Source organism: Prenolepis imparis, unplaced genomic scaffold (genome assembly GCF_030444845.1).
Source record: "Prenolepis imparis isolate NDT839.2.m4 unplaced genomic scaffold, iyPreImpa1.0 SCAF_2, whole genome shotgun sequence".
Classification (NCBI taxonomy): Eukaryota; Metazoa; Arthropoda; class Insecta; order Hymenoptera; family Formicidae; genus Prenolepis; species Prenolepis imparis.
Window position 1 is genome coordinate 8,368,685 of NW_028141160.1, and position 26,805 is coordinate 8,395,489.

Consider the following 26,805-nt stretch of genomic DNA (forward strand, 5'->3'; position numbering starts at 1 on the left):
GCACAAGTATTATTTGTAAAAAATATATATATAAATATAATAATTTTAAAAGATTTCTTTTTTTTACATTCCAGTTTTCATTTCAGAAAATATCTTTATATATTTACATATATTTAAATGTTTATTGTATTGCATATATTTGTGTTGGAAAAATGTGGGATGTGTTTCTCTTTCAATGCGTTTCTTGCATCATTCTTATTCGTCATAGTTATCGTCATAGTTAAGAAATAGATTATACTAATATCTTGACTCTAACGTCATCGTTTCGAAATACTGCCAAAATTTTATTCATCCGGCCACGTGTTAAGCGATTAAGGAAACAACTGTTGTTGTTTATTTGTGTAGTTGCTTGTTCATGCAATCATGTGACTCTATATTTATATGTTCATAGAATTCTCAACAACGCACTTCGCGACAAAACGCTAAAGAGAAAAAGAAAGTGCAAGCAATATATCTAATACTTTTATTCCATTTTGAATGTTATTGGCTAAATTATTTTATCATTTTTATCAATAACAGAATTTGGCCTGTGTATATGTATATCGTTTATAAAATAATCAATTAGAGATTTGTACGCGTTCTTCATAATTAAATCGTGAAGAAATTCACGTTCAAGTTTTGTAGAAAAAGAACCTTGGTGACCGGCGTAATATACCTACACCATGACTACTAAGATAATGTCAAGATCTTCGTGGAGTCATTGCACTTCTATTTTAAGGCACGCTGCATCATCAGCGTAAATTTGATAAAAGAGACGGGTGAACTTAGAGGATAACCCTGAAAACTTTTCGCGACGCAAATTATGTTGAAGCTTTTCGCCCGTGATTAAACGACAAGAGAGTCGAATGTATGTTAATGCTCAACTATAATCTTATATCTTTTCTCATTGTTTGCAATCGATATATATCTCTTAGCGTTATTCGCGAAACTTAATATTTTTTAATATCCTGAAAAGTGACAATAAAAATTATAACCTTATATAAATATTAAATAAATAGCTTTATATAAATTTATATATGTAAATATTTTATATAAATATTTAATATATTTTTTATAATGAGATCCTTTTTCATCATATTTTACTGAATAAATCAAAATTTTATAAATCGTGTTGCAACATAATTAGATTTGATTTAAAAATAATAACATCATGAACCTACCTATTATTTTAACTAATTGCTGAAATGTGTTCGTAGCAGAGATAGTTTCATGAAATGTAATCGTTGTGCTTAATAGTATTAGATCGTGATGTATTGCACTACTGTTACAACGTTCACATTGAAACAAGTTACATTACAGATCGAAAACCGCGGCAACCGTAATAATTATTTGAACGTCGCTAATGAGTGGATGATTACTCATGCAATCCATTAATTATCGCGCTTGTACGTGAAGCGCGTAATATACGAGATAATTCCGATTAACGCGATGTTTTATTTAGGAAATAAAATTTTTATTAAATTTTATTTGCAATATCACATTTTATATCGGATGTAAATTTAATTACAGCGTTTGAATAAAGCTGAAAGAAAATTGTTTCAAATAAATTAAAAACAATTCTGACAATTTGTTATTTTCTTATTCTCTTCGTATTATTTTTCTTTTCTATTTTTCTCTTTATATTCTTTTTCTTTTTATGTTGTAATAATTGTGCTTTGTAATAATTTACTTCCTCTTTTTTCTTTCTTCTTTAAAACCAGAGGAAAATATTAAGTGTGCGTTCCTTGTGTTGAAATTTTTTTTGAATCATTTAATATTAGATATATTATATAAAATATTATATATATAATTTATAATTATATTTATATAATTTATATAATTATATTTATATTTATATAATTATATCTATTAAAATTTATTTTATCTATTTCTTTGTTAATTTGCAACAAAGAAAAGTCGTATCCAATTTAATTTTAAAAACTTTACAAACGTGACACGCATAAAAAATTTGATTCTATAAAAACTCGCGAGGTCCACATCATTTCTGTCTCTAGTACGGAGATACTCAGTCAATGTCGATTCTAATTCCATGAGACATCGGCTTATTTCAGATTCGACCTTCTCGCAAAGCATCCGGCAGTTTGTCATCTCGATCGTGATGCCAACGCAAACGTTTATCCGTTACTAAATTAGTATATCCGGATACTAGCTAATAAAAATCATGGCTCTCCGTTAAAATTTCAAGACATCAAGAAAGCGAAAAATTTTCAGCTTCTAAATTTGTAGTATAATTACGTCGATCGTTTTGCCAAAATTGTTTCCAATATTTATAACTATATACAATTTTATTAAAAATTATGTTTTTGTCATTACACTAAATTTCAGAGAATTTTATATCAGGCAATGTTAAATATATTTTACAAACATATTTCGTAGAATAACTTCTTTAAGACTGATACTTCTTTCGTATAGATTTCGTGTTCTAAATTAAACTTGTCTACGTATGCGTGCCACAAATTCGCAGATCTTTAAAGATATATTTCGCGATTAACTCGGATTAAGAATAAATAAAAAATGTATAAGTCTTGATGACGCACTTTATCGCGAGCATAAGTGGCGACCATGAAGAGAACCGCGATGAACATAAAGGATAAATTTAAATAACATCCGCGCACGCGGAACGTTCAAAGAGATTGTTCGCAGCGGATATACGTAGCCAGAAGTCGAGCCAAATTCGTTTTGGCTTTCGCAAGTTTCCCGGCACTTCTGACGTTGCTGACGTCGAAGGTCGCCACGTCGAGGACCGATCGCGCTTCCGAGTCGACACAATGGCAGAAGCTAGTACATTAGGAAGCATTGTTACTATTAGACGAACCACTTGTTGGATCTTAAAGCAAACTCTCCCCTTTTCTCTCACCGCGTGTGCGTTGGGGGGTGGAAGGAAGATTGGGGGGAGGAAGGGGGGTGTAACAGGCAGCGAGCAACGATTGTATTAGCAACTTTCATGGGCGTTGCCATGAGCATGAAACGGGATGCTAATTCTGACACTTTAACTGTGAGCCTCGAAACTAAACTCGAAAACTCGCCGGAGAGATGTCCGCCTACGTTATTTAAGTCCTCGTTATTTCACCGGGCTTTTAATTGTGCGATCATATTTCGTGGGGGATTTTCGGCTTTTCGGTCTTTCGAAACACGAGTCAAGCGCGTTCGTTCGAGTCGAATTTTTATCGAATGTGAATAATAAGAAATCTGTCGTCTGTGAAATTATTATCAACAATAAGCATGACTTTTGAGAAATTCTTTTCTTCGCTGTTATTATTGTTATTATGATTTTAAAAATTAAATTGTAGCATCTGTGTCATATCCCCATAAAGATTTACATCCTCAAGAGCACATTTTTATTTTGTTTTTTTGTGAAGTCTTAATAATGAGTTATAGTAAAATAAGTGATTATTTTTGTAATTAAAAAAAACTAATATCAACTATCCACAGTGTAATCAGACAAATTGATTTTATTATCGAAAAAATCGATCATTCAAGGGGTTAATTCATAAAACATATAAAATGTATGTGAACAAATAAGCTGACTATATAATACATGATATATATGTATATATGTACTATATATAATGCGATACCACTTTATAATACGCAAATATATATTTATAGACGAGTTTTTCTCCCACTTGAAGCGCACCAAGCACGTCGCTTAATGAGCATTCGAAAAGTCCAAAGTGTCATGCGTGTCGCGAAATTGCGGTTGCACGTGGCGCATCATTATTATCATGGAAAACAAAATAAACAGCGTCGCGAATGATTCAGCTTTTTCCTTTGTCCGCGAGAGGCAGAATTTGCGAGCGTTATTTCACAAAAGCGGAGTATTTCCGAGTCGTTTTCTCCTCGTCTACTGCATTTCGCGAGAGATGTACGCGTACGGCGTATAATTGAATACCAAGATTTCGCGGAAATCTAGATTTATCATTTATTACCTCGAAATATGTTCGCTAAATAGCGCAGCACGTTGGTATTTTGCACCTCGCGCATGCAATTTTGATTCTACCTTTGTGTAATGTGCCTTTATCAATTTGTTTGGTTACACTGTGCATACTTTTGTTATTTGCATTAAAATTCGAGAAAATTAATAGCACACAGACACAATAAATGTTAAATTAAATATTAATAGAGTCGCTGACAAAATTAAAGATCTGTTAATATTAGTTTTATTATTAAATAATATTTGATATAAATTAATCAACATAAACAGAGCGTGTGTTAAGCTTAAATTCTAGATTGCAGATCTCTCTTTATTAATGACAGCTTTTTTTTCACACGCGAGGATGTGGTGAATTAATACGCGTAAGCCTGCCATCTTAAATTATTGCAGATTATGCTCCTAAATTAAATTGCCTAATGACCGATTCTGCGCGATCGTCGGAATCTGTCATGCACCTGCGGCTAATCAACGAATCCTAAATTGCTTATAGAGCGACAGGCATGTCGAATAATTTCTCCACGGTGCACAGCATGTAATTTGTGCGCGACTAATGTCTCGTAACCCCAAACGCGCTCGCCGATGTAAACGAGGAGGAAGATAAATCTCCCTAATTTCATTCGGGCAGACAGTGACATTAAGGACACTCGACATAACTCTGTATTTTGCGACCAAATCGAGGGAAAGAGTATGCGTTCGTTAACACGTTCGCTGCATTATTCAAAATGCATTTCCAACACCGAGATGCTTTCGAGATTCAAAGACAAACATATTAATTCGTAATTCTCGTAATTAAACATTTCGCCTTAATGCTGATTTATTTCACCGAACCGACCCTGGCAAGAAAATTTTTTATTACAGTTTCACAAAGTTTCAAATATCGTGCAAGTTAAAAATAGAGCTCCGTCACTCTCGATTGAGCAAACAAATAAATCTATTCTAATCTCTACACAAAAAAAATAAATTTCTTACAAAAGAATTTTTTTTTAAACTAATTAGTTTTAAATAATTTAAAACTAATTACAAATTAAATAAAATTTAAATACCCGATCGAGTATCCGTCCGTCAAAACGCGAGCAAGATACACTTATTTCGCGTTGCGATATCGAAGAGAAGACACCACCCTCACTGATGATCCCTCGTCGCGGACTGATCGCGACTTCGATCTTCGATTCGGGCTCTCTTTTGTACTCGCTTTTGTGGCTCGCGCACGAGGCGATCATCCGTCCACGTGTCGCGACAGACAATAACAAGATGTTTAAAATATTTGGCACTCGTCACGAACAAAGGGCCACTTATTCTCGCGGCGAGCGCGACACGCTATTATGTCGACACGTATAGAGCGTTTTCTGAATCGTCGCGCTTCTGGAGAATCGGTCGGTCCACGCGAGATCCAGTATACTGACACTTCTCGACGTCACCGGCCAGACTTATGCTCGCGCGGCGCGAGCTATACTTAGCCGAGGAGAGGACCTTCGATTTCCGGCGGTTCGTTTTCGGCGAACGAGAGATCTTCGGTGGAAAGCAGTACAAAGTATATACGGAACGAAAATGCACGGATCGGAAAATTTCGCACATGTCATCAACCTCTCCACCACTAATTTGCGTTCTTCGTAAAACGATCGAACGACGCTTCTCTCGCGGAGAGTGCAATCTTCGATTTAATGCTGATGTTATAATAATTAGCGACGCGAGGTTGTTCTCTCTCTCTTTCTCTTGAAAGAGTGGAATAATGAATTCGATAGTCGATTTCCAATTATCCGGTTTGTATAACGAGGGCCGTTTAATAATCGTTCCTGTTTAATGTCAACATTAATATGCATTCTCTCTCTTGTCGGCGTGGATCAACGAGAATTCCCATTCAATCCAGCCAGCTTTAATAACTGCAGCGAACAATATTGCGCTAAATGGCGCAAGTGGTGTCAGCGTACGCGTATATATATATTTTTCTTATTAACTGATATAAATATATAGCCACGTACGTGACAGAAATTGCAAATAATGAAACCTTGCTGGTTTCGACCGCAAATATATTTCCTTCTAATATTATCCGCCGCTTTTCTTTTCCTTCCAATTCGAGGCCCATATCAACGTCTAATCCAAATAATCGATTGCCGAGCTCGTGGAAGAAAAAAACATTGATGAGAAATCGGTGGGGTAGTTTGGGGTGGTTTCCTATTTGTACGCACGGCGGATTGAACGATACTCGAATCGTGCACCGAGGAAACTACATTGAGACAGAAAACATTCAGGAACGTCGGATATTGTATTCGTATATTCTCCTTCTCGTTTCCCCAAATAAGCTTCTCCTAGAAAAGTTTCTGCGAGATTTCACGTTTGTCTAAATCTTGCAGCGGTGATCACATTGAATATATCGAAGAAACGTAAAGAGAAATACAATAGAAATTATTTTCATTCTGTCGCACAAATTAAACGCGAAGAAATTAATTGCAGAATAATTGCATGTTTTTAACACTCATGTAAAAAATGTTTAAGTCGAAGTAGAATAAAATAATTAAATTCAATTTCTTGTCTCGTGGGTTTAAAGAGATGTTGTACATTAAACTGCTGATTGCACAAAAAAGGGGAAGAGTTATAGATCGTCGAAATCCACGTTCGTGCGTGAAATAGCGGTCGACTACCATGAGATGCCCGGGCTATATTTAGCCCCCGTGCATTATCCAGCACCGCTTATTTTCAACGCGATCTTAGAATAGTACCGCTTAGTCGGGGAACGGTTTATCGACCAGAGCTTTTCTCACGCTGGCAAGACAGTTTTCTACAGCCGGAATTATCCGGGCGGTTTATAAATCCGGGCGCCATAAGCTCTCTCGTTCCTGCGAATTTAATGCTCGATAACTGCAATTCTGTGCGCCAGAAGGTGCCACTCTCTACGTGAGAGACGTTCTCTCCCTTCGCGATGCATTTTACGCGATGCATTTTACTTTATGTCCGTTTTAAAAGCATCCCTCTCGCATCGTCCTTCTCCCTGGTCCATATTCCTGGGAAAATAGATTTTCCGATTGCTATCTCGCTGACTTCTCTTGGCACCCAAACGTTTCGGACGGCTAGACGCTAGACTTTATATATTCGTCATTTCTACTCGAAACGAGATTGTTTTCATTAAGTGTGTCTGCGCGGAAATTGTTGTTACATTTTTATTTGAAAAATGTGTAGATTTTAGTATATTATCTTATATTGAAAAAATAAGACACAATATGCAGATCTCTCTTAAATCATTCACTCATTTTACACTCATTTTAATTTAGATGACTAGAAAGATGACTTGAAAGACTTCAGAATTAAGGGATGAAAAATCACTTTGGAGATGCGCGCAAAGTAGATGAAATTTCTTACAGTTTGCACCAAACCTAAAGGATAACAGCGTTCTAACGTATAATAAAGTTGATATGAGTTAGGAGCGTAAAGTTGATATGTAAAGTTAAAAATTCGCGTTTATCAAAGGAGACAAAGTTACGACGGGTGAAGTCGCGAGGCTACGAGGAGTTTTTAACACATTCCGTTTTCATATTCATCACGGATCCGTTGGCTGATTCTCTAAGTTTTTGTCTGGACCTTCCGTCATTCAAACCGCGAGTCCCGCGCTCTCTAAATCTTCTTTCTTACTACTGCAACATAATGAGCTAGCTTCTCTCCATCCAGGATGCATCCTATACGTCCTTTCTATAAATCTCGAAATTTTACAGAATTGTGGCAGCAACGATTATACTTATTTCTAACTTTGTCAGCGGCAAAATTCCCGACTCAAACGTATTATTTATTAAATTATTATTTCTATATATTAAATGCGCATTTTATCGCGCAATTTATCACTTTTAATTTAATCTGAATATTCAGAAACCGTCGGAGAGAATGATGAACGATAAAACGCGCTCGGCAGATCGCTAACTTTATTTTTTTCTTTTTTTTACTTCCTCTTGCTGTTTTTAACTTTCTCATCAAGCTACGATTTTGCGCTTCCCGTTGCTTGCCAATGACGCAAAGTGTTTTTGTACTACTTCTCGTCATTTTATTTCAATGCGAAAGTTTCGGTTTTTCTTAACAAGTAAACTCTCTCTCCCCGGGTATACTGATCCTAATTACTCTTGTGATCCGTATTGTCCTGTTTTTCAGCATGCGGTACACGTACCGTGTTAGTGGCATGGAGTACTTGAAGTACTTCGTGTTTACTGCGGGTTCGTCCCCAATAATTAGATTCCCGCGTAACTTTCTAGATCCGCCTTTATTATCCCCCGTAGCAGGGTAAGAATTTTCGTCAAGAGTCAACCAAACTGCTACTCCATGTATAATTCCAGAGAGTTAACATTTAATTAATAATACAGTAGGTGCACCTCACAATATCGGAATTGCAATTTCGAGCGAACTATAAAATATATAAGAGTTTTATTGTACGCTTCACTTCTCTCGAAAGTTTACTAACGATGAAATATACACTAATCTGCGATGTATACATGTATGTAATTCTTCGGCAATAAGTAAATGTACAAATGGCAAACATAATAATATAATTAAAATATAAATATAAAAATATATATATAAATAAATAAAAATAAAAAATATAATATAATAAAATAAAAATTTTTTTAAATGTAATAATTAGAGAAAAAATTCTATATTAGAGATATATGAAAAATATATAAAATTAAAGAATATTCAAAAAAATAAATAACAAAAATAAGATATCTGTTTTAAAATACTAATAATTTTTAAAAGAGTTTAAAATATTATATACGTCGCGTTCAATTTTTTTCGCATTTCCGCGACTCGAATGCTTCGCGGAGCGAAGCTTGAAAAAGACCTAATGAAAAAAAAATTATATTTCAAAGCTGCTGAGATGCGCGGCGATTCCACAATCAAGAGTGCGTCGTTTCCCGCGAAATACGTGGATAAAGTTATATTATTGCGGGCGGCAGAGTCCGGCGGGAAAGAACGGCGTTATCGGAATGGGGGAGAGAAAACTTGCGGAAAGCGATTAAAAAGTTTGAAAAGCCGTGAATTGCGCTGAGTGGACGCGCGAGATGATGACGATGGATAACGGGCAAAATTTATTGCGGCTTGATTAATATAAATTAATTATCGTGGCGGAAATTAAACACTCGGAGGATGAGGAATCGCCCGGTTCTTTCGGACTCGAAACGTTGGAAATAAGCCGATCGATCGCGTTTAATTGAATACGATGATACCGGAAAAGCGGAGAGAGCGGATTCTGTCCGAAAGTTTTTTTTTTTTTTTTGTTCAACTTGTAAATTCAACGCGCGACCGCGCATAAGGATTTTATTGGGGCCCACCGGGTATTCATTTTCATAATTCGAAATAACAAAATGAAATATTATAATACGCATTTTTGTCGATAACGACGAATGCGCGATGCAACGAAATTCGAGGAAACTCGCAGGCAATCGTCATATTATATACAGCGTCGATACATAATGCATAAGGCTCTCTCTCCTCTCGTTCGTTCTCTTCTGCTCTCTGATTTATTATTTATCCGCGCCTCTTGGACGAAGTAATAATTTATTTGCAACGCCGAGACGTTTCAATATTTGAGAGCATGTCTGCGGAATCAAAGATGCCTTTATGCGGACGGGATAAGGACGTACGAGGTGCGGATGACGATGGATCTGATGTGAGCGGAATATATATAACACACGCGTGAAACGCTAAAAGAATGTAATAAAAGCTCTTTTCCACAGCTCTCTACAGAATAATTTACACCTTGCGAAACGTCAAAGAGCAGCAGATTCTTCTTGTAAATCTGTGAGACAAAAATCCTTATGGAAATGGGATGTCGAGAAAAGTTGGCATTTAATTTTCGACAGTTACGCAATTCGGCAACAAACTGCAGCGTACATAAAATGAGTGGAAAATTATGGAAAATTTATGGAAAATTGCTTGTTATTTAAACTGATGATTCAATGTGTTAATAATAACGGATGGCGTTTAATTTGACATAGCGTTATTTGCAATTACGAGTCGCCACTATTAATTAATAAGATCAAAATTGTTAATTCTATAGAGAGAGAGAGAGAGAGAGAGAGAGAGAAAGAGAGAGCATTTAGTAGACTATCGATCGATTTGTTGTGTACGAATGTTACGCTTAATCAGTCATTAGATTTCCTCATTCATCATTTACACAGAGAGAGATAGGGGAGGGGGAGATCAAATATGTTTGAAAGAGTTTAAACAGTTTACGATCCCGGCATAAAGGATTTAACGGAATAGGATTATCACTGCACTTCGATAAATCGTTTATCTTCTGTAAACTGGCTAATTAAAATTACATGTCGCGTAAATGTCCCGTGTAATTTAAAATACATTTTAATAATTATTTAAAATTATCCTCGTGTGCGCAATTTGTATATATTTTAAATTTATAAAATTATATATTTTTCAATTACAAATTATATAATTATAATTACAATTATAAATTTTAATTAGCAACTACTTCACTTATTTGTATAATATAATGTAATATAATTGTCACACTATTATTAGTCGCTAAAAATGTACTGTTAATCGATCATCACAATTTCCATTATAAACATAAGTAGATGGTAAGAAACAGTTAGACGATCGCGCATGTTAAACTTATGGCCACGATACGCATGACTGATAAACATTCAATGGAAAAGAATGCGCGATATATTGAAAGTATTGTGCAAGGTAGAATTTGACCTAAGCTATTGTGAGGATTTCGAGTTGCCGATGTTCAATAATAACAAACATTCTTCAAAGGCGAGACCTTTCGACGCGAAATTTCCGTCCACACGACGTTACTATTATTTTCACTTTTCGCTCTTCTTGTTATTAGGTTGAAAGCTGAGTTATCGCATTTTTTTACCATTTCCCCTTCCATTACAACTTGGTTTTGGCACGTGAATTAATTTGCAAGAGATCTACTCTTCCCTCTCTCTCTCTTTTTCTCTCTAGTTTGTGCGAGATATATCGTTCGCATTCGTGACTCGTGTTCGCTACTTTCTTCAACCTGTTCTTTCCGTCCAAGTTCGAAGAAGTCGAGAATACTGTCGTTACGTGCATTTGTAACGAGAATCCGGATTGTCAAGAATTATGTCCGAACTCTTTTTGATTCGGTTAAAAACACGTTGTTTTCATGAATTTCGCGAGTTATGGCCCTAATTTATGCGCAATTATTCTAATTGCAAGACAGTAAGAATTGAAAGTATAATATATCGTTGCACAATATTGCAGTAAGAGCTTCCGTAAAATCAAGAACTATGATCAATCTGCCGCCTTCTATCTCGGTTAAAATCCTATCTTCGCGCTTAACATCTCAGTTTAAAGTATCACGTTCTATCTTTCTAGCAGAAACTTTGAAGGAAGTTTTATCATCGCGCAGAAATGATTGTATCGCAGAATATTATAACATCACTAGACTCCAATTTATAATAACGCACTGTCGATTTATACTTTAATTGCACTTGAGCACTCACTTTCGAATCGCATTAGCCACCTTCGATTCAATATTTCATTACACAGACTCCACTGATCTGATCTAGATTTATCAACGCGTACTTATACTTACTTGCCGGGAAGTCGAGAAAGAAAATCGCAATTTAACAGATTAGTGTTCTAATCATTCGCTTATCGTCGGGTAATATCTGTGAGAAATTTCACTCGAGAGAGACTTGACTTGCTTTTAGGCGATTAATAAGCGCGTGGATGAACATAGTAATATATTTCGCGAGTCATATTTTTTAATTGATTGCCCACGCGTCTAATTAAAGAGTAAATCGCGTTCTCTCCCTCTTTTTATTTTTATTTTTTTTTGCCTTAATTCGGCAGGCCATGGGTTTTTTCAATTACCGGGTTTCATTAAGTTGTCGGTCCTGCAGCTATTCTCATTCTCGAAAGTACAGGATCAACCGCGCGATGCTGCGCAAAATGGTAAGAGAATAAAAAGATTTAATTTCAGTTTTCGCCCGGCAAGACAGGTCGGTCATTTCATTTTTATTTTTGTATTTTCCTCGCACGCATAGCGCGAGAAACGTAGACTTTTCCCAAGTTGTAAATGTGTTTGATTGTTTCCGCAAGACATTTCGCACAACATTGCGCAACACAATACTTCATTTTTCACGTATATTTCAAGAAAAAACATATTATTAAATTAATTAATTTTTTTAAGTAATAAATCATAAAATTAAAATGTATTATTATTGCTATTATTATTTGATTATCTCAATGTGTTATGCATTACTCGTGACACTAGGCAAATTAAAATTAGAAAAAACGGAAAAGCTATTATTAAATGTGTTATATTATCGCACCATTGCTTCTGTCTATGGCACGCGTGAGGCATAAGAAAATGCGAACGAGTTTAATTAATTCCGAGAGCGTAATAAAGTTCCGTTTAAAATTCTTCACATCTCATAACTTCTACTCGTGCGAATATATAAAGCGACCTCCGGTAATTCCGTGATTAAACCGTATATAAAATGATATCACACTATACTATTTTTAAATCTGAAAAAAATTTGAAAATTTATTCGCTCGTTATTCACTAGTATTGTTATTATTATCGGCACATTTCACATATATTCGATGTATAACGTGTCCAACTGAATAGTAGAAAAAAAAATCAGCGTTGAATAGCCGGGGTTAAACATGATTTCGTTTTTTTTTAATGTTCGGAATACCTATAAAATAAATCTGTTAATCCGTGTCCTCACATTTCTCACGGCGATTGTGTTAGCTTTGCATATCGCTGAAACGTAGAGGAATTTTACATTCCGCGAAATTTATTTTTACTATATAGTTTGCTCGTTTGCTCGGCCTCCGAAAAAAGATAAATTACGGATTTATCGTCACTATTCAAACTCTGGAGGGTTCGCTCTTTGATTCAATAATATACTTAATTAATGCTTTTCAGCCCCCTTTGTTTCCGTTTTGATTATTCGTATTTCTCGTTTTACGAAGGTATTAATATTAGATAGACGACGTCACTATTAAGAATTTTCTCGCCATTGACAGTTTCCTCGATACAATATATATATATATATATATATATATATATATATATATACATAATTCTCGATTTATATTTGACTCCATATTATTCCACAGAGTTTTTCAATTAATCCGTCGACGCAGTTGTATAGCTGCTCTTTTATTCAAATGAGAGAATCGTAGGTTGACGCCCAACAATAGAGTGCTGACTATGTCGGGATGATGGAATCAGAACTATGTCAGGTCAACAAAGAGAGATAATCAGCGTGCTTCGAATTGTTAATCTTAATTAACTCTTTGTCGTAAATCAGGAACACAACCTCGCGAAAAGCATATTATATTCCAGATCAAATATTATTTCATCGTTCATACGATGCTCTCTTGCCGACTACAAAATGCGAACGTGGATAACATATTGTAATCGCTGATGCTGCAAACTTTAAAGCCGTAACGAATTTTTAATACTTTTCTTTTTTTGCACGCGCTATATATAATCGTGAGTGCAAACGAATGCTGTTTAATTTATACCAAATAATCGGAATATCATAATATGGGAATATTTTCTAAGTAGATCGCGAGAAGATTCACTCCCTTTTATCGCAATCGTTACACGTGGAGAACTTAAATATGCCTCGTGGCGGAGGGTTTATATCACGCGTTCTGACTTTAAAATGAGGTCGACGCCATACATACTCGGGTTAATTTTGAACACTATGCATATTCTAAGCATACGCGCCTAACTCAAATACTCACAACAGATACGACGACAGGTAAAATTATGTACGAGGGAGGAAACGTGTTAAAAAGAAATCCGCGTCGAATTTGAAATGCAGATTCAACTGAAATATGAATACCCAACTCGAAATGTACGTCTCAATTATATTTTGTAGTTAGCGACTTTTCGAAGTACTCCATATTCTCGGTCATAATTATAATTCGTAGAGAGAGAAAGAGGGAACTCCATAGAGAGATCCGTAGAAAGAAGCGCGAAAATACTCGAGGCTAATTAGATATTAAATTATAATAGAATCTTTATTTTTAATTACGCGAATAAACTCTCTATGACTTGGGACTATATAACGTAACAAATCTTCCACAGGTGAATAAAAATGAAACTGAATTTTCACTGCCCTTGTAAGTCGTAAACGTTGTAAAAAAAAAGCACATCGTAAAATCGCCCTGGATATTTTCTCTGAAAATATAGTCGTTACTTATGCATCAAAATCTCCAGAGGATCAACAACTTTTCAGCTCCCTAAGTTCTAAGTGTAATCGTTACATGCAACTTCTGAAGCTCATAATTCCGCGATAGAAGGCACATTTTATATGTCTTCCTTCTTCTTTGACGCTGTAAGAAATCTTGCAATGTTTCTCCTAGCCCTCTTTTTACAACGTACTTTCTCATACTCAGTATCTTTCGAGGTTTCGTCAAAGTGTGTGAAAGACATTCGTCGCCGGACGACAGAGAGAGAAAGAGAGAGAGAGAGAGAAAGAAAGGTTTTGACGTTTCGAGTTCGAAACGAAAGAAACGTGCCGTAAGAGACATATGCCGTAATTATCTCCGGTCAATATAAACCGGCAATTAAGAGCGAGCTTGTATTGCTATTAATTATAATTAATCCCCGACATGTGTGTCGTATCGCTTTTTTTCACGGCAGTGCGGATACGATGGAAGATTCCAGTTGCGCTATCGATTTCCGCAGGGCCACCATATATCCCCCATTCTCACGACTTTCTCCCTCTATCTCTAGTTTTTCTCCTGCTTTAATCTTCTGTATACGGTTAAATTTTCGCGCGAGGAAAGCCAACTAGGCCAAAGGGGTTCCAACTTTTGTAGAAAGGCAAAAGCATCAGATGTATCACTTTGGATCATTTAACGCTTAACAGCAGACATGTTCTCACTCTCTCTCACTTTCTCTCTTTCTCTGCGACTATATGGTACAAAGTTATAACGGCCAAAGTTTTTCTTTGTTTACTCCTGGGGGCTCGGGCTTTATTTCGTTGGGGACCAGGATAAGATAGATAGAAGCCTCTGTGTATATGTATGTGTGTGTTTGTATCGCGAGAGATTTGATAATGGAGGTGAAGTGTATCGATTATATAAGGTTTAGGCCGCTGGCACTATTGTGGAGAAGTCGATAGTCTGAAGCAATAAATATTTAATTAAAACGTGGATATGTTATTATCTCAAGTCTATCGATAGGTCTATAATATAATAAAGATACGATAGTTATTTTCAGATTGAAAAATAGCGATATTATCTTTAAGTGATTAAATTAACATTTGACAATATTAATATGAAATAAATTTATGTCCTGAATTTATATTCTCAAAATAACTATTAGATTGTAGTAGACAAATTGAGATTGAATAGTTTATAAATTAATCTGACATATGATGTGAAGCATATCTCGTTGTAATGAAAGTAGTATGATTAAATACGTCATCAACTGTCGACTTAATATATCTTTTAAGGCGCACAATTACGATTGATTTCTGTTCACTTCCCGGACAAGTAATAAAACTCTAACAGGTACTACTATCATTAATGTGAGATCTCGAACAGTGTTAAACCTCTTATAAAGAAATTTGCATAATGCATAAGCAGGCTATATAAGAGAGCATTTCGGGACAATTCGGTGTAAGGTCGCAATTTTCTTGCATGACCGCCATTACACGTATCTAATTGAACGACACTCTTATGCAAAGGCAGTCTCGAAATTTGCATGCAATAACGACCCCATTATTTTTCATTGCAAAATACTCTTAACGTGAAAGCTCACGATTTTTCATCACTTTGGTAATAAGTTATTAAAGTAGAAAGAAAATCGTTAATCATTTTATTTAAATTACCTACTGTCATAATAAAAGACTTGTGTAAAATCAATCGTTCGATAAATGATTGATTCCGAAAATAGCGAATATTTGTTAAATAATCTCATCTTAAATTTAAAACGGCAATTTTCTCCCTTTAATTTAACAACTCAGCTTATGTTACGTAACAATAATTCCGACAAAGAAGATTACGGACGCTTTAGTCTTTAGATCGTCGATAAACATGTATGGAGAAAAGCCACGGGGCACGGTTTTATATCTCTCGTGCACTTTTATGAAACTCTGTCACGCAAACAGAAGACGCGGGACGCATTGCTCCGAAAGAATAATAGGGGGAGAGAATATAAAATGCGCGCGAGGCGGAACCGAGTTCTCTCGCTTTCGTCTAGTGTGAATAGTCTCTTTATCATTTGCATGGGAAGGGGGGGGGGCGAGAGGGAAGACGGACGAACAGATAAACGGATGGACAGACGGACAAACGACGGAGCAAATCTTATTGTTGGATCGGGGTCTTCTTGCGGGGAAGTAGGTAGACGGTGGAGAAGATTAGAGAGAAATCTCTTTTTCTTCTTCTGTGTGGCGAGAAGCCAGGTACGACGCTTTATATATTTGGGACAGGATAACGACGCCGATTTGCATCGTCCTTATTCGCGCGAAGAAGAAGGTGTATTTATCGGAAACGTTGATTGAATTGCACTTGAGGTATCAATGATGAGACGTAATGCGTCTCGTCGGTTTATAATACGAGAGATGCGGGAAAGGAGATGATGTATATAAAGAAATCGAAGGACTGTGTAAGTAATATAGTCGCGTATATATATTAATTTATTATTCATGTGTGTGTGTAAGAATATATTCCATTTATAATCCTTCAATTCCGTTATTATCCCTTCATCATTTTTACTGCTTTTTGCGCTTTAACTTGCAACAGCATGTCACTTTTGTCACGATCGCGCGTTATTTTATGCATTGCCGAGCGTCGTGAAACATAAAGCCAAAGCCCTGCTTTAAATGACGGCCCTTTGTCCGGCAGTTAACGTAATTACATTTTCGAGCGATTTGTGAATTTCTGCAGCAGTGGGACGTTTTCATGAAAAAAAACCTGCAATAAGCATGGCCCTTTGCTGTCACGTAATTCTATGGAAGAATCAAGTGTGCCAACGTTCACGAATATTAAACATCTGCCGATTTTATTTTTATTTTTTATATGTATATATCGAAATCTTTCCCTCGTAAAGAGTTTCAGTGTATTATCTTCGCAAAAAATATCCCAATGCTAAATTGAAAAAAAATTCATATAAACTCGAGGAGCTGACTTTTGATCCAGATATTAAAAGCCGGTTGCCAGCAGCACATTTTATTTCATCATAAAGCATTAGCGCGTCAAGGATCTCTGTACAATGTCATGAAAAAAAGAAATACGCAAGAATTTCACTTATATATATGTGTACTTCTCGGCGTCAAAAACACACTCGACTGGCTCATATCTTTTGTAAGTGTCGTTTGTGGCTCGTGTGACACAAAGTAGTAAAAAACATTCCGGATACGGTACGGAAACGACGCCACTTTACACCTCTGTGGGTTCCCCATATTGCGCCACTTGGCCTCTAACACCGTAACTTCAGAAAACAATTGCGTAGAAAAAGCGAATTGTTTCTTTACGAATTACACTTTACCAATAAAATAAAAAGAATTATATAATTTCCGATATAATCTGCGATTCTTTAGTTTTCAGTTTCGTGAATCTTTTTACTCTCACGTTAATTTTTACGACTCTAAATGATTTTTATATCGCACGTCAGAAAAATATTACAGCTGCGTAAGATAGTCATTAAGATTAAATTCTCGATTAACTTGCCGATACTTTGCGCGAGTGCGAAGAATTAAATCGTAGATTCTTAATTCTTTTTCTTTCATCTGTTCGCGCGTGCCAATCGCTCATTCTAAACATGCCAGATATTCATTGGACCTCTGCGAAATCCTATTAGAGCGATGTAGGAGAGAACGGGCGCAAATGCGCACGTTCCCGTAATTCAGCGATTATGTCCGCTATTACAATTCAACCGTACGTGCGAACGATTCGGTTGTGGACAAAAGCGACAAGATGATCCATAACGAATTGTCTGAGGGCAAGTACTAATCGTGCAGAAGCACGATTTGGAGAACGACGAGACGATTGTACGGCGAGACTATAAACGACTGTTTGGTCCGAGGAGGATTTAATCCGTGAATGGATCGCCAAGAAAACCGCCGTTAAATCGCGTTAGAACGAGACGCTTCCGAAGATATATGCTGCTCATTTCCCCTGATAATCAAATTTCGCAGAAGCCATCCAAGAACAAAAGGGTACATAAATAAAGATATTTCTCTCTCCTTTCGTAAAAGCGATTTATGGAGAATTTCAATGTCAAGTTTAATTCGAAAATTAATTACTGAATTTTTGCAGTTATAAATCTCTTGCGGATTCTTAAACAAAGTTTGAAATCTGCAGAGACATCGAATAACAAATACGCTTATTTCGGGAATTTATATTTAACTCTTCGTTGGCGTCTTTAATATTCTCCTTCAAATAGAAATATCACTCATAACTAAAACATTATTATTGAAAATTAATCGGAAACAACTATAAATTGAGATATCGTCTCGAAAGAGTTGAATTATGATCGATCGCGCGCGATATTTTTCAACGTAATATTAAAATATATTTTCGCGGTGTAGGTATATTTTTTTTTCCTCTAAAACGCCGTAAATAAAATATTTTCGTTCAATTCGTTTGAGTTCCGCCCGCGAAACATTTTCGGTTTTCGCGGTTTTTCCGCGCCACGATGAACTTATCATTCTGACATAACGACCGTTATGCGGTCGCGGTGTGACAAGGTTGAAATATCAAGTAGAAGGCCTGCATATAAAAGTCCGCACCGGGAGCAAAACCGGGGCGGAGAGTCTCTCTCTCTTTCGTTGAAGCTCCGGCGGATTATGCGCCATGTCGAAAATGCGGCCCGCGGTTTCCGCTGACCGCGCTACTGCGATTCACGGTTCGCAATAAATTCCAGCATATTTCGGCGATGCTCCACTATGTTACCTACTTATAGTTAACCGTACGTTACAACACACACGCTCGCGCGCACCGCGGAATTATATTCTCCGGTCGGGTACGACTGTGCGCAGGGCGGGACCGTAAAATTATAACGCTGGTCGGCGTTTCTAATTTCGGTGAATGCACTAATGTTTCGCAAAATGCATCGGGTCACTTAAACGGGTAATGCACGTGGATGGAAAAGGTCATACCGTATATTGTAATATCGCAATCTAATATTACCGCAATTGTAATACGTAACAGTAATATTTTGTGTGATAGAATAAAGATTATTAAGTATAATATTTATATATATTATATATATATTATAAATATATAATATATAATATATACTAATAAATATACAAATATATATACTAATATATATACTAATATATATACAAATATTATAAATATCTTATTTTTCTTATATAGCCAATATTCATATTAATATACAATAGTTTATACTGTTTCGAACAAAATATTATGACTATCTATTTCACGAGATAATTGCTGTAGGAGCAATAAATAATGAATAATAAAAATGATGCTACATATTTTAGAGTTTATTCTCGTCGATGCGGTATTTACTGTCAAAAATTTTTTACGAGACCGTCATACTTGGGAACACATTGCTCTTATTCCTTATATGACATTTATTACGTGCCTAGATGCACTTTGTAGCTCGTTAGTTCGCGATGCACCCTTTCAATCGTGCGGCAATCCCCTCACTACTTTTGCTATATGAGTCTTCGGCGTGGTACGACTAGAAGGGAGAAAGAGAGACAGAGAGAAAAAAAAAGAACAGAAAAGCTCACTAAAAAAGAGCACTGAAGTACGAAACGTCGCTAGAACTTATCCACTTGCCGCTTGTCAGTAAAGTGTAATCTAATTTCGGCCGAAAAGGCGATTTAAACGTCTCTTGATTTCACCATCCTGTGTAACACGTCTCTACTGTGAAAATGCAACCCGAATATACAATGGCTTGGCTTGACCGAAAAGATGCGCAACGCGAGTGGATGAAAATTCGTTGCACATACGTGCAATATAATATGATCCGAATGCAATATATATCGAATATAGCATTGTCTCGGTATAAAAAACAATTACAGGGTATTAAATAAATTTGGCGCATTCAAATAAACTCTATAATAATAAATTAAAACTTATTTAAACACACAAACTCGTTTAAATATAACATACTTATAAATAAAATCGCAGTCGATTAAAATATACTGATTATTGATAATAAATTTATCATTCGAATAATTGCATTATAAATCTTACGGCGCTATATTAATTTTACAATATAGAGAAGAGTACTTTCGATAAAAAGATGACACAGTGTAAAACTTCGCGAGACGGCAATAGTATTTTCTCGACGAATTCAATTATCTCTTTAATCGTCGGATATAGTTAAGCGTCGAACGGAAATACCAAACAAAGTTAACGTTCTTCGGAACAGATCATCGATGTCGTTTTAACGCGTGAACAATTTGAAATATTTTCTGTGCTAAAAAAGGACTTATTTATCAAGTGTATCAGTTATAGTTATTTCCTATGAAATTATAAAAATATTGAAGCATTTTTCAAGGCTTGTCGATAAATTTTGAGTTACAAAATCATTGTGTTAAATATTATATAATATTTATAATATAAAATATTTAATTATAATACATTATAATTATTATATATTATACATTATATATTATATAAATAACATTTAATAATTTAATTATAATATATTATATATATGTATATATAATAATTTAATAACAAAATAATTTTTTTTTTTTTTTTTTTTTTTTTTATCTTCCTTTGGGAATATAATAAAGCATTTTTAATTGGGGATATTTTATAACAACACCCATTGAAATAACTGAAATAAAATTCGCTTTTATAGACGAGTAACTAACCGCGTAATGTAAATAACGTTCCGAAATAATCCCGCGTAAAATCAATGAATCATCGGATTTATGCAAATTTCACGCCCGCATCATTTCGGTTGTATTATTATAATCCTTACACATAGCATTTAAAGCTCGTTATACTACGTACGTCATAACTAATACCAGAATATACATTAAACATTTACTGAAAAAGCATCTCATTCTTTTAATTTTTCCACTCATTAAGGAATTATTATTATTTCATGTATTTATTACATCACATATACTAATATAAATTATTAAATCTCCTTTCTTGCGTGTTTTCGTGAGATTATACATTTTTATCAAATTTAATTCCAATTAGTAGTTTTCAAATATTATATAAAAAAACGAAATGACTTTCCGAACAACTCAATAGAAAATGTAAAAAAATGTGGAATATAAAAAAATATCAATAATATAAAAATCAATTTTATATAAACGTATGTGCGATATAGAAAAAGCGATTGATGAATTCACTTCTGACAAAGAAGAATGGGACTCATTTGTGACGAACGGTTCTCGATCTCAAAGTCAGAAGAGAAATGGATTTCTTGTACGTACCAAGAGAAATTGACATAAATGTAGATCCACCTGTACAAATGAAGACCCATTTTTCACTTGGCAGCCTTGTGATTCTGCCAACGACTTTTTACGATAACTCGACCGAAGTCTACGATAACTAACTACAATGCGATATCAGGCGTTACATACCGTGCTACTCTAAAACCGATAAATCATATCTGGTGCTCATTTTTGTAAAATATCGACCCAACTTATATAGCTGCCTCGAACGCTTTATCTTGGAAACATTTATGGGACCGACATGGATGATATTGACGTAACTAATTTTTCGACGTGCATTGCAATAAATTTCTTATGGTACGACATTTCTATGTATATCGCGGAGAAAATAACGATACACACATACAGATAAAAAATATAAAGGAAAATATTAAATTAAAATCTGACATGTTACATATTTATAAAAGATTTTTATTTTGCGATTTGTATTCTGTTATCCTGCAGTCATTAAATTTATATTTCGTTTATATTGAAAAAGAGTTTCATTTTTTTTTAATTCTAACATTGACCTATTAATTAATTTACGACGTACGCAATTTACGGTGTACGCAATTCGGGTTATTAATATTCCATGTTTATTTCTTGTGGTATTATAAAATTTTTATAATTTTAACGTATGCAAACACACAATGGAACATATTAGAATATTTTTATTACATTGTAATTTATATTTATTATACTTTATTTCATTGTATTGTAATGTAAATCCCCTCGAGACAAAAGCTTTTGCCAGGACTTTTAATTATCTCACTCGTGTCACAGAGTTTCATCTAACAAATCGAAGCGCACCATCATCCCCTTTCGTTAATCGATAAACATAATTATTCCACGTCAGTTTTACGACATAAAAGTTTCCGGTGAAAACAAAGCTTTGTGGATCAGAGACGAGAAGGAAAAAGCGCTACGACAATCGGTAACCCTCCAGCAAAATGAGCTCTATATATATGTAATGGGCTATATATCATAAGCCACCGCGCGACGAAAATTGATTAGTGCAGATTCATTTGTTCGTCGACTTTTTCTTATTAACTTTCTCTTTTTCTCTCTCATCGTGTAATGATAATGCGATTATTATTCTTGGGGAAATTTTGGTATTTCTAATGAGCATGTAGATCTGACAGAGACAAAGTTTACTAACAAGGTCATTATAAAATTCATTAATACCGTATTATTATCGAAGTAATTATTTTTACAACCATAAAGATTAGATAAAATCATTACATTCCGGGCCAGTGCTAATAGATCATCAAAAACTTCGTTATTAATGTATCGAATACTGAATTAATGATGAATTGGAATAAATGAATCACTATTATAATTATTACAATATAACAAATGTGTGTTAATTATGCTCTAATAAAGTACGCATCTATAGTATTACGATATGGCATATCGTACATATAATGACTTTGTTATAAATAAAATATTCATCAATATATTCAATAAATATATTAACATTTAAAAGCTTAAATGTTAATGCGAAGCGTACAAAAGAGCTGCCTGAAATATAATTCTCGAAAACGAAATCACACACGTTTTTCTCACCTGACTCGTTGACCGCCTTTCGGCGGTCTTCCTCGAGTCGGGGCCTCCCCTAGTGGTCCCCGATTTCTTGTACTTTCTAGACACCGAAATCCAGCGCTGTGACAGCTAAAAAACCAGATATCCACTATCGTTAAACTACGGCAAACGTCCAACGCGACGCGACGCAACGCGACGCGACGCGATTGTGCGCGAAGAAATTTCGGGAATCGCGGATTTTCGCCGCCCCGTCCCACATAAATCGTCATCGCGCATATACATGTCGTGTACGTATGATGCATGAGTGTGTCGTGTAAATTTAAGCGTACTGTCATGCGGATGAAGCGCTCAATGAAGATGGTTTCGGCGACACGACAGAGCGAAGCCGGGCGAAGAAGATGAACCGATCGATGGCGATGACGGCGATTTTGGCCGCGTTACAGGACACGACACTAGGATAGCTGCGTGATTAGTGGACGGAACATTGCCAGGGAACATTGCAAAGCGAGAGAAAAAAAGAAATAGCCGGACGTTGACGGCGCTTGACGGCTAGGGATTCTAATTAGCGCGATGACGCCTCGGGGCGTCGAGATTCCGCGAACGCCATCGCGAAGAGAGAGAGAGAGAGAGAGAGAAAGAGAGAGAGAGAATTTGCCCGTAATTTACTGTTACGGTGTCTCGTTACATCGTCGCGACGAGAAACCGAGCGAATTTTTTTCCGCAATTGGATTAAAAAAAATTATTTCGGGGGCAACGCGACGATAAACAGAGCGCGGCGTTTCAGTGAAAGCGGTCGACGTTAAATCAGACACGCGCGCGTTATATGCATCGCTGTATATATGTATATGCATGCTCGGCGCGATTGGTTACGAAGCTATTTTTTTAAATAAACCTGCGTGGCCCACGTTTATTTTTTTCGTAGCTCTTTTTTATTTTCTTCCTTTTGCACCTCGCTTTTGTAACGAAAGCAAACGTTATTCGCGCCGATTTCGCGCGAAAATATTCATAGCGCCGTTGTTGGCTGGGTCATCTTGCACGGTTCGGCTGTTCGCGTTTCTCGTGCAGAGAGAACTACTATAGAGAGAGACTCGCGATTTTCCTATTTCTACATTCATGAAAAACGCACATACCAAAGTATGAAAAATTCATAACCCTCTATCGCGATTTTAACGACTGTAATATGAAAATTTCGTGAGCTGAGACTAGTTCAACGCGTTCTGAAGAGGAGAAACCACTATATATATGCTGCTAGAGCTCAGCGAAGAATCGTTTTTTTTTTTTTTTTTTACAACATCCGCAAAATTAACGAAGCTTCGAGGATTTCCCGATTGGCGCTTACAACATTCAACCTTTGCACCGTCATTTCCTTCTCTCCCAGTTGTTTCAAGTACGTCGTATACGTTGTTCGCGAAACACTCTTCGAAAGTATCTCGGTCTCTCAACGAGTGAGCGTTTGTTTCACCCGATGTTTCCTGGACTCGAGCCAATCCCGGACTCGTATACTTTCGGGAATCGCGTCGGGAACCAAGTTAGTTTCACTCGCGAAAAACGGAACGCGGACGAAACAGACAGCGAGACTCGCGCTTCACAATTCGATTTCCCCGCGTTCTCCATTATTTTTCATCACCTCTCCCGTTCCCGTCGTTATACGTTTCTCCGGCGATTTTTTGCACGGCTGTTTTCCCAATTTGCATCGGGATCGGAGATCGGACTGCCATATTTGCGATGCGATCAAGAAAGAAAAGAGCACGAGAGCTTTACGACGGGATGCGCGCGACCGGTTGAATAAGGATGAATCGCGGAGGAAAAAGCGGAAAATAGAACGGCTGATGAGGATCCTTTCTCCGTCGCTGCCGTCGTGGCGGCGGAAAAACTGTAGCGAGAGGGAAGCGAGTAATTGGACACCGGGTGGCTATATTAGAGCACGCGGAGACAGAGACGCAGATGAAGAACGGGGAGACGGCGAGAGCGTCGAAGGCCGCGGAGAGACGGAAGAGTAAAGAGATGGAAAGGAAAGAGGATAGACCAAGAAAGAGCAGAGAGAGAGAGAGAGAGAGAAACAGAGAGAGAGAGAGAGAGAGAGAGAGAGAGAGAGAGAGAGAGAGAAGACGTTGAAAATTGGACAGAAGCGAGATGGCGAAATTGGTACAGCGCGATGGATAAGTAGAAAAAGAAAATGATACGAGCGAGAGGTAGGCGCAGGAGGTGGGTCTTTAAAAGACGGAAGTAGAAGAGTATAGAGAGGACCAAGCGTATATAGACCCGTTAAGAGATTGTGCGATAGCGCATCTCACTCTATAAGAGAAGATAGAGAAACGTGGTGATGTGAGAAAAAAGATGAGAAGAGAGAGCAAAAAGCGAAGAAATAGAGGGGCAATGAAGCGAATGCGAGGTAGATTGCGAAATCGGTACAGTCAGAGAGAACAGAGTCAGCGAGGAAATGCTGATTGGGAGAAGAGAGAGAACGGAAAAATAGAAGAGATCAAGTTAATAGAAACCGAATGTGCACGCAAATGGGACAAGATGTAATTGAGAGGAACGAGAAAAGAAAAATAAAATAAAAACAGTTGAGAAATGAAGAGTCTGTTGAAAAGAAAAAAAACCTTGAAGAGATAGTATAACAATAAGCGCAATTATTTTCGCTCCGCGAGTGATTATTGTGCAATATTTGTAGCATCAAAAGAGAGTAATCAAAGACAGCAAACAAGGTAAAATATAATAATAAAAATAGGGTTAAAGAGGCTCTCCCTCTCTTTCTCTCACTATATATATAAAATAACAAAAAGGATTTGGAACGAAATCGAAATGGAATGAAATATTTAAATAAAAGCGATAAAGTCCTTTGCTTAAAAGAAGGGGCAGAATGAAGAATCCTTTTACTCTAAAGTGACATTTTAATGAGAAGCTATGCGGTATTAGCGAGCTAGAAACGCAAGGGGGAGTCAATGTTAACTAGAGACAAAAAAATCTTTAATAAAGAATTTTGAAATAGGAAGTTGTGCGCAGAGAGAAAATTCGCATCGCGAATAGCGACAAGGACTAAAGTGAAATGTCCCAGGACAGATTAGCGTTAAGGAAGACAAATGTATCAAAAAGAGAAAAAAAAAGGAGAGAGAAAGAAAGAGGGAAAAAAGAAAAAAGATGCACACAGAAATGGGTAGTCAAAAAGTCGTGCGGAAGAACAAGGAGAAGCGGACGAAATCGGCAAGACAGGAAGAAACGTGGCGAAAAATTCGAACGGAGACAGCTTCAATGGACGATAGGGTTCGGGGAGAGGAGTACCATTCTCTCTCTTGCAGTGACTTACTTAATTTATCATAGAAAAGGAGGTAAAACACACAGAAGAGAGAAAGGGAGAGCAAGAAGTCTCGAGAGAGGAATCAATTTGAAGCACCAAGAATCGACCTAGGACAAATATGCAGGATCCAGAGAGAGGATCTCTCTCGCCATCGTCATCATCGCGATCCAGCGCGTGCGTGTCTTACGATACCGTTTTAGTATCCGAGCGTACCGGTGCGCACCGGTGTGCATTATCTAACACTTAAAATTAGACGGCGATGGCGACGACGACGACGACGACGACGACGACGACGAGACGATGACGACAGCGAAGACGATGATTCTCTCTCTCTTTCTCTTTTTCTTTCTCTCTCTCTCTTTCGCGATCCATAAGAGGAGGGAGGAGACCGGATGGAAATACCCGTTGAGAATGCAATTCTCATGGATTACGTCGCGATGCACCTACGATGCACTTGCACTGATCACGTGGTGTGGAACTTCCTCTCTCTCTCTCTCTCTCTCTCTCTCTCTCTCTCTCTCTTTTTGACGACACTTTTTTTCTTTTTTTTTCTTTTTTTTTTACAGCACTATATACCGCACGAATAAATGCGCTCTCGCTCGTTTCCCCTTTGCGGTCTCTCTCTATCTCCCTTTATATTTCTCTCT

The 26,805-nt window shown here is 36.5% G+C and overlaps 2 protein-coding genes across 9 annotated transcripts in view; one reads left to right on the forward strand and one right to left on the reverse strand.

Moving 5' to 3' along the window:
- Tn (tripartite motif containing protein thin) overlaps positions 1-26,805 on the reverse strand; it is a 120,519-nt gene that overhangs the window by 40,376 nt on the left and 53,338 nt on the right. For 3 of the 8 annotated variants that reach the window (XM_083058442.1, XM_083058434.1, XM_083058435.1), the window contains exon 2: positions 22,885-22,989. The exons of 1 other annotated variant lie outside the window; for it this stretch is intronic. The gene's annotated coding sequence lies outside the window, so the exon portion shown is untranslated. Of the gene's footprint in view, positions 1-4,977; positions 5,337-22,884; positions 22,990-26,560; positions 26,582-26,605; positions 26,714-26,734; positions 26,759-26,805 lie in introns of those variants that run through there. 4 more of the 8 variants (XM_083058436.1, XM_083058439.1, XM_083058437.1 and 1 more) reach the window with 4 other exon arrangements.
- Positions 1-26,805, forward strand: part of LOC145948881 (uncharacterized) — a 54,461-nt gene that overhangs the window by 7,563 nt on the left and 20,093 nt on the right. The gene's annotated exons all lie outside the window — the stretch shown is intronic.